This window comes from Nyctereutes procyonoides, unplaced genomic scaffold (genome assembly GCF_905146905.1).
Source record: "Nyctereutes procyonoides isolate TBG_1078 unplaced genomic scaffold, NYPRO_anot_genome, whole genome shotgun sequence".
NCBI classification, from domain to species: domain Eukaryota; kingdom Metazoa; phylum Chordata; class Mammalia; order Carnivora; family Canidae; genus Nyctereutes; species Nyctereutes procyonoides.
In genome coordinates, this window is record NW_026575042.1 from 9,283,307 (window position 1) to 9,297,082 (window position 13,776).

The window sequence follows — 13,776 nt, forward strand, 5'->3', positions numbered from 1 at the left end:
GCTTCTCCCTCTGCCTGTGTCTCTGCCTCTCTCTCTGTGTGTGTCTCTATGAATAAATAAATAAAATCTTAAAGAAGAGAGCACCCAGGGTGGATTTCCTGTCAGCTTAGCCAGAGAGGCTCCCTCATGCGGGTTGGGGCAGGAACCAGTCACAGATACTCCCAGGGAATGAGAGTGAGCTCAGGGAAAGATCATGCACTTGACCTCATCAACTTGAAGCTTTACCCCAAACTTCCTTTTTAGCCTCTTGTAGGTACGTAATAGTGTGCCCGAGTTGGAGGGACTGAGCTCTCAGACTTTGGGGCCTGCCCTATGGTTGGATAATGATCAGACCAGGGGGCTGCAGATAGCCTTGGCATGGTTACCTAGCTTGGTGCCTCTGTGTGGCACACACACACACACACACACACACATCCATGATAGTTCCTTAACGTGGGTCGGTTTATCCTGGGATGCTGGTATTTCCCTGGATGGCATCATGCCACCCTTTTGGGTGTGTGTAATCTCCAGACTACCCTACCCTGGCGAGGTTCCTTGAAGGGAGGAGATCAGCTCATCCTACACCTCTCCTGTCCCATCAAGCACAGAGGTGGCCCTGCTGGAATAGCCTCTTTTAGTCCTCTCTTCCTAGAGCCTTGGGTTCATTTCTAGATAAGTCGAGACTTCTCTGTCCATTGTTAGAAAGACACTATTCAGATTTTGCACATAGCTGCGCAGGCAAAAACAAGATTTCTAATGCTGAGGATTGGAGAGGAGTTTCGCAACTCACAATCCAAAGGAGAAGTGTGGGTTTCCTCAGCTTCCCCCCACTATGGAGATTAATGTCATTGCACCAGTGACCAACGGGCAGTGGGGCAGTAAAATAAATATGCATCATGCCAGGAGGAGCATGAGGACGCCAAAGGCTTCCAGCTTCCCTCCCTCCTCAGCTGAGGGGCTGGTGGGCCAGGCTTCCTTGAGGGAAATCAGCCAGCTGAGAGACCCGGGAGCACATCGTGCAAGCAGCAAGTGTGGCCACAGCTCTGGAGGCAGCCTTCGGCTTGGGCCACACCTCGCTAAATGTCCTACACAGGAAGGAGGAGGCACATGGGGGCAGACTGTGAGAGCTTTCCCTCCTCACACTAGGCGCTTCCAAACCCTTCCCATCATTCCTCACCCACTGTCCCTCTGTGGCCTGCCTTTCTGACTGTGGGTTGTGGCTGGAGGGCAGATGTGGGAAGGGACTTTAAAGAGAGAAAGGGAAGGAAGAAGAGAGGGGAAAAAGAATAAAAACTGAGAGCCATTGAAGTCAGAGGAGCAGGGAGAGTGGCCAGAGGGAAAGTGGGCCCAGAGGGATGGAAGATGGGGACATCTGTTGAGACCTGATCCAGCTCCACACTAAGCACTCCTACCGCAACTAAGCAAATCCTTAAATTCTCCTGACAGAGGGATGTGAGAAGGCACCCCCAGACTTACCTCAGGCCTCCAACTACGGGGGTGTAATGGACTGCTGTGCCCAGTGGCATGAGTGTGGTGGGAACATCAGGATGGGTCCATCCCCACTCCTCTGGCAGTGACTTTGGCTCCATGACACGCCAGTGGCCTTGCCCAAACAGTCTTCCCTCTGTCCAGCCCGGGACACATCTACATGATGGTCTGAAGGCCGTCTTAATTCCCCAGGCCTCTCCACTTCCCCTCATGTCCCTGTGTGTCTCATCTTTTCCCAGCCCGGCTTTGCCTCTCCAATGACCCGAAGTAGCAGAAACCCTAACACTAGGTACTAGTGTTATGTTTATTTGACATCTGGGAAAACCAGGGCACAGAGAGATACAGTGAATTGCTTCAAGTTTTGCAGCCAGTATGTGGCCACACTGAGACTTGAACCCACCTGCTTACCTGCCATCCACTCTCAGTACCCTTTCAGACATGGGGCGACAGACTGAGACAAGTTCAGAGGTGAACCCACTGCCACATGGCTATTGTGGCTCAGATGCCCCAGGGTACATAGGAGGCAACCGTCGGTGGTCTGGGGCCCTGAGCTCCCCTGCGTGGGGATGACATCTTCCTGTGCCTTTCAGGAGTCACAGGGGGTAGCTCACAGGTGTCAGGGACAAGTCTATGCTCTTTGATGGCATCCCTCATGTTTTCCCAGGCATCAGCCTTCCCCCACCTGGCATCCATGTCTCCTGGGGAGCCATGTGTACACCTTGGAGGCTCCAAGCAGCTTCAGGCTTGCTGGTTTCCACATGGATCTGGGGAAATGGTCTTGCCCCTCGAAGGATCTGGGAAGGTCCCATGAAGGCCTGGGGCCACATGCCTCCTGCTCCTCCTTCTCCCTTAGCATTGCCAGGCCCAAGTACCTCAATACAGAAGCAGCTTCCTGAGCTACACTCTAGTCACCCCAAAAAGACAGCATCCTGCTGACTAGGGAACAGCTCATGTCTGGCTTCTGAGAGGGACTCAGATAGCACATCCTGCCTCAACTGAGATTCAACCTTCATCTGCCTTGGTGTATGAAAGCCCTGCTCTTCCTTGAATTGGTGGTGGAAGGACCTGGAAGACAGGGAAGTAACAGAAGCCAGGATATAAAATGATGAGTGGATATGGGGAGGAGAGAAGGTGCATCTCCAAAGATGTCAGGTCCCCACCAGGAGCAGGTCCTTTGGCTGGCAGCAGGCCAGGGTGATGTTCATTTGGCTTGCCTGGACTATGAGGGCTGCTGGGTGGGTTTGCCCACGTCAACGCGACCCTCTGAGGTCCCAGGATCACTGCTCTTTCAAACATCCCTGACCTTCTCAGCTGGCTCAGGGATCCTCTCAGTGGTCCCCTGGGTTCTCCTGGGGCTGCTTCGTCCTCTTCGGCAGACAGAAAATCCACACTTCCAGGTTATAAAGCCACTGCTACTGCCCTGTACCAACTTGTCCCTCTTTTTGGCCCAAGGAAGGAGTGTGTGTGTGCATGCACGTGTGTGTGCATGTGCACATATGTGTGTATGCGTGTGCACACCTGTGTGTGGTACCCAGGGCTCTGTCTCTTCCCCATTCACTCCTGGCTGCACAACTCCCCCACCCCCAGAAAGGAAGAGTGCCAGCATCAGAATGGTGACAGCAGGATGAAGACCACCAGTCAGTGCTGGTGGGCTTTTTGCAGAGATGACAGAAAAAGGGCGTCCAGCAAGGCAAGCCCCATGACCTCTCAGACGGTGGCCTCTGACTGCAGTTGCCTGGCAGGTAGATGAGGATGCTGTGAGGGACAGCAGAAAGGTGCTGTGTGGCAGAGGGTTCTGGGGTGTGTGATTGCAGTGAGCAGGCCGCTCTGAGGCCTGGCTGGGGAGGTGAAAAAGGGCAGAACCAGAAGGGAGGGGTCCCTTCAGTCCCCTGTGTCCTGCGCCAATGTGGTCGCTCCTCCTGTGCTGTGACCACACTTAGCATACCAGCCTCTTCCTCACCAGGCTGAACATTTTCCCACCTCGCTGGTTTCTAAGTCTGCCACCACAGCACCCACATTACCTAACCCCTCTGCCTACAGCCTTTCTCCTCTGACCTTGGGCGGCCTGAGGCCCTGCCACGCCAGGGGGGTGGGGGCACACACTACCCTCCCTTTTTCTCATTCCTTCTTTCCAGATCCATTCATATCTACCCCATTTGGAATGTGTGCCAGGCCCTATAGAGCAGGAAAAGTCAGGGGATTTTCACCTAATATTTTTCTGGTGACTTTTCAGACACCTAAATTCCTTAGGCAGTGGTAAAGAGGGAAGTTCCCACTGTTCTTTCCTTCTAGACACTAAGAAGATCTCTTGGGCAGGAGGAGGGGGCTGGGAACCCATAGATGTTGGTCCCAGAGAGCAAGGCCCTGCCCCTGCCTCCTGCAGAGCCCTGGACAGGCTGCAGGGCTCTCAATCACCCATGAGACCCCAGGGGCAAAGGGGATCTGTGCCTTGCTTCCTGGGCAGAGTCCTCAATAGGAACAGGCTCCCAGACAGGGAATGGATCTAGGCAGACAGGGCCATAACCAGCAGAAGCCATGCTGGATTGTGGCGTGAATTCTGGACCTACGGTGTGGCACGGACAAGTGAGGACAGAAGCTGTCCAGGAGGCCCAGGCAAACCAGAAGGGGAGCCAGGCCACTTGCATGGCTCAGTGGCTGGCATGTAGGGGAAGGTGGCAGTCTGGTGGGCACATGCATAGAGAGAGAGGGGATGACAGGAAGGGTAGCTACCAGATAGGATTGCATGGAGCTGTAAGGAGCAGAAAATCCAATGCATGGCGGTGTGAACAGTGGGAGGTTCTGTGACTTCTGCATTTGCGCAGCCCAAGTGGATACAGTGCTGTAGTAACGCCACTTAGGCCACCAGCACCTTACCCCTTCCTTCTTTATCATCCTTTTACTAGGAAAAAAGAAGGAGCCAGTTGTGGTTTTTGATATAGGAAATAAATTTAGTTCATGCAAATGATCCATCCTTAGAAAATGAATCATAATTATAGAAGTGCATTCTTCTTTAGTTATATTTAAATATATCTCACAAATATCAGTGTGCTAACTAACTATAGCTACTTCTGAAACTTGAAGTTGCCTCCTACTCAGCCAAATGGCAAGATTTTATCAGTGGAAACTTAGTCACTATTCCCCCACCAACCTAGCTTTATTGAGATATAATTTACATACATTTAGGGTATACAGCCTGGGGGTGCCTTGGTGGCTCAGGGGGTTAAACATCTGCCTTAGGTCATGATCCCAGGGTCCTGGTCATTGGGGTCCTTGCTCAGTGAGGAGTCTGCTACTCCCTCTCCCTCTGCCATGCTCCCCTCTTTGTTCTCTCCCTCTCTCTTTCTCAAATAAATAGATAAAATCTTTATATTGAAAAAAAAAGGAATGTACAGCCTTATGATTTGGCACACATATATATTGCAAAATGATTACCACAATAAGTTTAGTTAATACATCCATCACCACACATAATTATCTTTCTTTGTGTTTGGTGAGAAACATTTAAAATCTCCTGTCTTGGCAAAGTCCAGGTATTGTTAACTATGGTCAACCACAGTGCAATTAGAGCCTCAGGACTTACTAGTCTTATAGCTAGAAGTTTGTACTCTTTCACCAACATCTCACCATTCCCTGCACCCCCTCCAGCTCCTAGCAAGCCCCATTCTACACTGTTTATATGAGTTTGGCTTTTTTAAACTTCACGAATAAGTGAGGTCACACAATACTGGTCTGTGTGTGTGCCTGATTTGTTTCTTTTTTTTTTTTTTAAAGATTTTATTTATTTATTTGAGATAGAGAGAGAATGGAGGAGGGTCAGAGGGAGAGGAAGAAGCAGACTCTCTGCTGAGCAGGGAGTCTGATGCAGGGCTCGATCCCAGGACCTTGGGATCATGACCTGAGCTGATGGCAGATGCCCAATTGACTGAGCCACCCAGGCACCCTTGATTTGTTTCATTAAACCTAATGACCTCAAGTTTTATTCATATCATCCCAAATGTTAGGAATTCCTTCTTTTTTATGATTGAATAATATTCCATTATATATATATATATATATATATATATATATATATATATATAATCTTTTTTTTATCCATCCATCCATCCATCCATCCATGTATCACTTAGGTTGTTTCCATATCTTGAGTAATGCTGCAGTGAACATGGAGGTGCAGATATCTGTTTAAGATAGTGATTCTATTTCCTTTTTATTTCCTTCTGGTAAATACCCAGAAGTTGGATTTCTGGGTCATACCATGGTTCTTTAAAAAAATTTTTTTGTTGAATCTCCCTACTGTTTTCCACAGTGGCTGCATCAGTCTCTTATCTTTTGATACTAGCTGTTCAAACAGGTATGGTATGGTAACTCTTCGTGGTTTTGATTTGCATTTCCCCAATGATGAGTGATGTTGAGCATCCTTTCATGTTATCTGTTGGTCATCCATATATCTTCTTTGGAAAAAAGCCTATTCAGGTTCTTTGTCCATTTTCTGACTGGATAATCAGTATTTTTTTTCTCCATTAATTTTACACCAGTAAATCTTTACTACTTTATCAACATCTTGCATATTCTATTTTTTTTAAAGATTTATTTATTTATTTATTTACAAAAGACGCAGAGAGAGAGGTAGAGACATAGGCAGAGGAAGAAGCAGGATCTCTGCAAGGAGCCCGACGTGGGACTTGATTGTGGGCCCTGGGATCATGCCCTGAGCCGAAGGCAGACGCTCAACGACTGAGGCACCCAGGCATCTTTCTTGCACATTCTAAATAGCAGCTGCTGAATGTACCCAGCATATGTTGGTAAGCACAGAAGTCATATATTTCCAAGGCCCACTCACGCTAACTACAGAGCAGAATAATATCTTTTGCATTTCACCCTTCATATTCTGGTAAGCAAAACCGCGTTCATGAAAATGAATGTAAAATCCATAGTGTGTCCCAATCTGAATATGCATCTCAAGCACTTTAAGATATCACATAGGTTACTCGGGATACCTGTGTACATAGATGTCAAGCCTACATATCCTTGCCTCCACTCTGCTCTTGAAGAGGGAAGAGAACTTACAGGCCCATGGGAAGGTTCCTAAACACTGGAATTAAGGCCAGTGGGTTTGAGATAAGGGCAGCTAAACTGTGCCCTCCAGGGCAGCAGACAGAGGAAAAGAGATGTGAGCCTGTGTTAGCCCCTCCTAGAAAGGGTGCCAGGTGCTTGCACTGTAATCTCTCATTTTCTCCTCTGAATACAGTCATCAACATCCCATTGTTCTTTTTTTTTTTCATCCCATTGTTCTGATGGCTAAACTAAGGCCCAAGGCAATTAACTAAACTTCAAAGATCAACACTGTCAGGGCAAGGATGCTTAACCTTCAAGTCCAGGCTGATGGGGAGGGGTAAGGATAGATCTTAATGGACATGACAGTAGCAAGATGGCCCAGGGCTCCTTCTGGTCTCACTAAAGGCTCTGTGGAGGAGAGATGCTAGACCCAGGAGCTAGCACATCTGTAGTATTTGGAAAGAGGAGGGAATCTGTGGGGGCAGATATTCCTTTCCCCTGGGAGTGGCCAAAGTTTGTCAGTGTGAGTGGAAGAGAAATTCCTGAAAGACTAAAGTTGATTACCTGGGCTCCTTATATCTCCTAGGGTTGCTCTGGCATTATATTTAGGATCCGTACACAATGCTTTCATTGTCCTCTTTGGCCAGTAAAGGTACAGAAGATTTCAGACATAGTCTTAATTCTTCACTGTTGCAATTGCACTATCCCTAGGCCGTGCATTTTCAAAAATCCTTCCTTCTGTAAGGTTCTGCTGCCATCTTATTGGTTCATGCCTCTTCAAGTAAAATACCTGGATGCCTTTAGGCGTGACAAACCAAGTGTGATAAATACTCCAAAGAACTGGCATTAGCATCCTGTGCCCATTATTCCCCAGCCTGTGTGTATCCGCCCATGTTTTGAGTAATGATGAATTAGTGCAGTCATTTCTGCTACCTCTGATTAACTTACGTCAATAAATACAATAACCATGTTGTAGCTAAGAGTCATTTTCTTTACTTTCAGATTTGAATAGCATCTGGCTAGCAGCCTTTGGGACAGCCCCTTGTAATATTTCATTAAAATGCTAATGAATGCATAGGACAAGCTGAAAATGCAAGGTAACACCAAAGACTAAGACTAAACACAACCTTAACAGAATAGGGGAAGAATCTGCATTATCTACAAAGCAGGATAATTTGCAAAGAGAAACCACTATGACTTTTGCCTTATGAAACAGAAAAATAGTAAATGACATCAGGAAACAATATTTGCAACATATATGACAGACTAAAGATGATTCTATTTTTCTATAACAAGCTCTTAAAAATCAATTTTATGGACAACTGCATATAGAAGAATGAAACTGGACCACTTTCTTACACCATACAAATAAACTCAAAATGGATGAAAGACCTAAAGGTGAGACAGGAAAATCCATCAAAATCCTAGAGGAGAACACAGGCAGTAACCTCTTTGACCTCAGCCACAGCAACTTCTTGCTAGACACATCTCCAAAGGCAGGGGAACAAAGCAAAAGTGAATTATTGAGACTCCATCAGGATAAAATGCTTTTGCACAGCAAAGGAAACAATCAACAAAATTACAAGGCAACCTATGAAATGGGAGGAGATATTCACAAATGACATATCAGATAAAGGGCTAGTATCTAGAATCTATGAAGAACTTCCTAAACTCAACACCCAAAAAACAAAAAATGCAGTCAAGAAATGAGCAGAAGACATGAATAGATATTTCTCCAAAGAAGACATACAAATGGCCAACAGACACATGAAAAAATGGTCAATATTACTTAGCACTAGGGAAATACAAATCAAAACCACAATGAGATACCACCTCATAGTGGTCAGAATGACTAAAATTAACAAAACAGGAAACACCAGATGTTGGCAAGGCTGTAAAGAAAGGGGAACCCTCTTACACTGTTGGTGGGAATGCAAACTGATGCAGCCACTCTGGAAAACTGTATGAAGTTTCCTCAAAAAGCTAAAAACAGAAGTACCCTACAACCCAGCAATTTCACTACTAGGTATTTATCCAAAGGATACAAATGTAGTGATCCGAAGGGGCACATTCACCCCAGTGTTTCTAGCAGCAATACCCACAGTAGCCAAACTATGGAAAGAGCCCAGATGTGCATCAACAGATGAATGGATAAAGAAGATGTGGTGTATATACAATGGAATATTACTCAGCCATTGAAAAGAATGAAATCTTGCCATTTACAATGACACGGATGAAACTAGAGGGTATTATGCTAAGTGAAGTAAGTCAGAGAAAGACAAATACCGTATGATTTCACTCATATGAGCAATTTAAGAAACAAAACAGATGAAAATAGGGGAAGGGAAGGAAAAATAAATTAAGATAAAAACAGAGAGGGAGATAAGACATAAGAGATCCTTAACCCTAGGAAACAAACTGAAGATTACTAGAGGGGAGGTGGGGAGGGGATGGGGTAACTGGGTGATGGGCATTAAGGAGGGCACTTGAAGTAATGAGCACTGAGTTTTGTATGCAATGGATGAGTCACTAATTTCTACCCCTGAGACTAATAATACACTATGTATGTTAACTAAATTTTATTTAAATTTTTAAAAATTGGGATCCCTGGGTGGCGCAGGGGTTTGGCGCCTGCCTTTGGCCCAGGGCATGATCCTGGAGACCCGGGATCGAATCCCACGTCGGGATCCCGGTGCATGGAGCCTGCTTCTCCCTCTGCCTGTGTGTCTGCCTCTCTCTCTCTCTCTCCCTCTCTCTCTCTCTCTCTCTGTGACTATCATAAATAAATAATAATAAAAAAATAAATTTTTAAAAATTTAAAAAATCAATTTTAAAATGTCGAACATACCAAAAAAATGTGCAAAAGCCACCAAGAAGCAATTCACACAAAAATATTCATTAATTCTCTCAGTAAATGTTTGTTGAGTTCCTACTATGTGTTAGGCACCATTTGGGGCACTGTGTATCTGGTCCTTCAATGCTGATATGGAAGATAAATCAGAAGTAGGCAAATATCTAATGTAATGTCAGGTAGAGATAAAAGTAAGAAAACCAATAAAGCTAGGAATGAGGGTGGTGGTGGAGTCTATGTTTTAGATGGGAAGATTTGTGAAGGCCTATCTGTGGCACTGGAGGTGACACTGAAGCAGAGGCTGAGTGAAACTAGGTGGTAAGCCATGCACAGATCTGGTAAAAAGAGACTCCACCTGCCCACCCCCCCCACCAAAAAAAAGAGATTCCCAGCAGAGAAAGGGGCAAATACAAATGGCCTTGATAGAGAAGAGCTCAGCCTGTTTCAGGAAGAGCTCAGGAGCCTGTGTACCTAAACAAAGTGTGGGAGGAAAGTCTTGGGATATCAGACTGGAAAGGAGGTTAGAGCTGGATCATGCAGGGCTCCTAGATCTGCTAGCAGGAGCCCAAGATATAGGGTGTCCATAATCCATTGTGGTTTGGTTATCTAATAAATTCACTTCCATGTAAAGTATAAACAATTTGTGATATGCATCTGGAGAGAATTTGCTAGAGATTTAAATAAAGTTGCATGTGCCTCGTTTTTTCCTTTCTTTCATTTTGCAGGTAACAAGCTCCTCATTACACTGAGACGGCTATAGCCAAGTGTATCCAAAACGATGGTGGGTGCATTAAAAGTAGACTTCCCTGCAACCAACTATGCTAAATACTGATTAGATTTTCTCTTCTGTTGCCTTTAGCAGATTGTCTCTATTTTGTACAGAAGTGAATTTTTTATACACTCAAATTGTACAAGGACTCCCTGGATGCCCTGTTCATCCCTACTTCTCCTCTAAAATACTTCCCACCTTCAACCCCAGAGAAAATGTTGCTACCACCTTCTGTTCCTTGATTTTGTTGGAGTTTTTTCCCCCTAAATTTTTATTGTGGTAAAACATACATTAAATTTACTATTTTAGCCATTTAAAAAAATTTTTAAAATATTTTATTTATTCATGAGAGACATAGAGAGAAAGAGAGGCAGAGACATAGGCAGAGGGAGAAGCAGGTTCCCCACGGGGAGCCTGATGCAGGACTCAATCCTGGGACCCAGGACACGGGGATCACGCCCTGAGCCAAAGGCAGACACTCAACTGCTGAGCCACCCAGGTGCCCTATCTTAGCCATTTTTAAGCGCACAGTTCAGTGGTATTAAGTACATTCAGTGTTGTGCAGCCATTACCACCACCCATTTCCAGAACTCTTTCATCCTATAAAATTGAAACTCTAATCCTGTGATATAATAACTCCTAATTCCCTCTTCCCCCAGATCTTTAATGACTCAGATGGCCTCTCCTGCATTCCCTAAACCCAAGCACTAAGCAGTCTCTTAAAACAACTTAAAATAATTTCTTTTGTGACGTTAGTGTTCACTTTAAAAAAACCCGTCTCTTTTTTCTTTTCTCTCTCCTAGATAGCAGCCTTACTACCTCCCCTGAGGAACAGAAGTCTTTTCTCTCTCTCTCTGGCTCTTAAGTCAGCAGCAAGTATTTTATAAAATAACAAAAGCCTATAATGTCCAGATCCCAAAGCTTGGGAGGTAGAGGTGGTGTCAGGGAGTGGGGTTCTTAGAGTGTTAACTGTATGGCATCATCATTCTGAAAAGCAATTTTGTAGTAGCTAGCAAAAGACACACAGATGCTTTAATTCGTTGACCCAGTAATTCCTCTTAGACAATCAAAGATATGCACAAATATTTATGTTCAGCACAATGTTCTACATAATAGTGAAAACCAGGTATTGCCTCTATGTCCACTGGTAGGGACTTGGCTAAAGTCTATATGCAATCATTAAAAATCATGTTTGAGTTTAATACATGGGAAAATGTTTATGCTATAATGTTAAATGAAAAATACAAGATAAACTGTATGTTATGATCTCAAATTTTTTCTTAAATTTGTATCTGCAAAGAATAACTGTAGAGAACCACCTCAGTGTTAAACAATTCTCAAGGAGATGGAATAGTGTGCAATTTTAACTTTTTATGTATTTAAAATTTATTTTTGGTTTCCACTTAAATCAATGAGGAAATATGGAGTAAAAGAGTAATTTTCCAACTGAGCATGTTTTGTGGTTTCTAGTGCTGTGTAGGGTGTGCCTGTGGAGGAACTGTGGCTGTTGCCTAATGACATGTCTATTCATCAGAAATGGAAACATGGTGCCCATATCCTTGAGAAAATGAGTTGGCCTTTCTATGCGTGGAGGGTGTCTTGAAGAGAAACCGATATTTCTAAATTTGTTAAGAACTACTTTTGTCGGGATCCCTGGGTGGCGCAGCCGTTTGGCGCCTGCCTTTGGCCCAGGGCGCGATCCTGGAGACCCGGGATCGAATCCCATGTCGGGCTCCCGGTACATGGAGCCTGCTTCTCCATCTGCCTGTGTCTCATCCTCTCTCTCTCTCTGTGACTATCATAAATAAATAATAAAAAAAAGAACTACTTTTGTCAGTTGCTCTCAGATGACACCACTTTGGGGTAGCCCACCATGGGGTTGCCACTTAGTGAAGCAGACAGTATTACTATTAAGTCATGTTGAAACCGAGTGGTGCCTGTGGGCCAGGGGAGTGGAGAAGAAAATTAACTTCTGAATTGGGACAGACTACCCTAATTTTGAGGGCAGTAATGAGACATCAATATGGGGCCAGGTGATACCCAAGATGGACCTCTCAGTCAAGTTGTCATGTTCCCATGTGTAGTTGTCGGCCCTGTGGGGCCAGAGGTAAATTCCCTGGGTGCTCAGGGACAGACTGGCAAAGAGAGATAAGGGAAAGCCCACCAGACCTTATATACATTGCAGATGCAGTGGGTTATAAGGTTAGTAGTTCTTCCTACCAATCCAAAGAGTGTGTTCTCCAGCTTTCTTGGTGGCAGCATCCTTGGGAAGATGACTTCTCCCTCAGATGGTCATTTGATGGGCACAGAATAAGCCTAAAGTGGGTAGGGTTATTTGGAAGAGGCTGGACACTCCTCCCAGGGTGTGGCCATCTCTGGACAGTGGCCCTTCTTGGCTAACGCTCTTCCTACTACCCGAAATCCTGTTGATAGATTTGCCTCTGGGAATCGTGGTATCCTTTGCTGATGAGTGTCTGTTCACCATCTTCATTAGAGATATTGATGTCACAGAATAGCTGTCACCAAAAGCTGCCCCATTCAGGCTGCATCTATCATTGTGAGTGGATTGACTCAACATTGTAGAGGGCCAACCTCTCCTCCCTGCCTAAGTCATCCACCTGCAGATCTTCCTTCTGGGTTTTTTCCATGTTCACCTGTGTTCTCTGCTCTTAGAGGCAGGGTTGGTCTGCATTTATTTCCAGCTTTATTGAGATATAATTGATATACAGCATTGTGTAAGTTAAAAGTGTACAGCGTGGTGATTTGATGTATGTGTATGTTACAAAATGATTACCACAATAAGGTTAGCTTAGACATTTACCACCTCACATAGTTAAACTTCTGTGTGTGTGATCAGAATTTTTAAAATCTCCTCTCTTAGCAACTTTCTAATATGCAATACAGTAGTGTTAACTACAGTTATCATAGGTTTGGTCTCTATTTTTATCAAGATGAGGAAAATATCAGTAGACTGAGAGTCAAGGAATCGACCTCTTTCATTAATTCTCTGTGTGATCATGGAGCAGCCTCTGGCCCTCTCTGGGTTTCCTGTCCCTCACCGGCACCTACAATTCTGTGATTCTGGAACTAAGAAGAGTAAGAAGGCAAGGACAACATAGTATGAGGTTCTTCACTGCAAAAGGTTCAATCTAAGAAGAAGGAGGAGGAAAAAAACAAAAATAGTCACCACCATTTATTCGCGCTTGCTTTGCCAGGTACTGTGAGCACTGTGAGGGCAATCTTACTAAATCCTCACAATAATCCTGAGAGGTTGAGGATTTTTCAAATGAGGAAAGTGAGCCTCAGAGATGTCAAGTAACTTGCCTAAGGTCACAGAGTTAATATGTTGAGACTTCATCACAGATCTCAGTCTGCCATCGGAGTCCTTCTGCTTTTGAAAAGCCCAGAACTCAGAAGCAGTAGTGGGTCTGATCCAGCTGTGCTCTCAGGGCCAACTGTCTTTTTCAAATGTGCCTTCCTTTGTTAAGACGCAGACATCATTGCTATTTAGGGCTTTTCAATGAACTTCCCTGTTTTCTTCCTATTCTGTCTTACTCGGCAAAATGAATGCATGAATGTTTTTTATGATACAAATTTAATTTCCATTTAGAAATGAAAGTATTTGCCTCTCTAC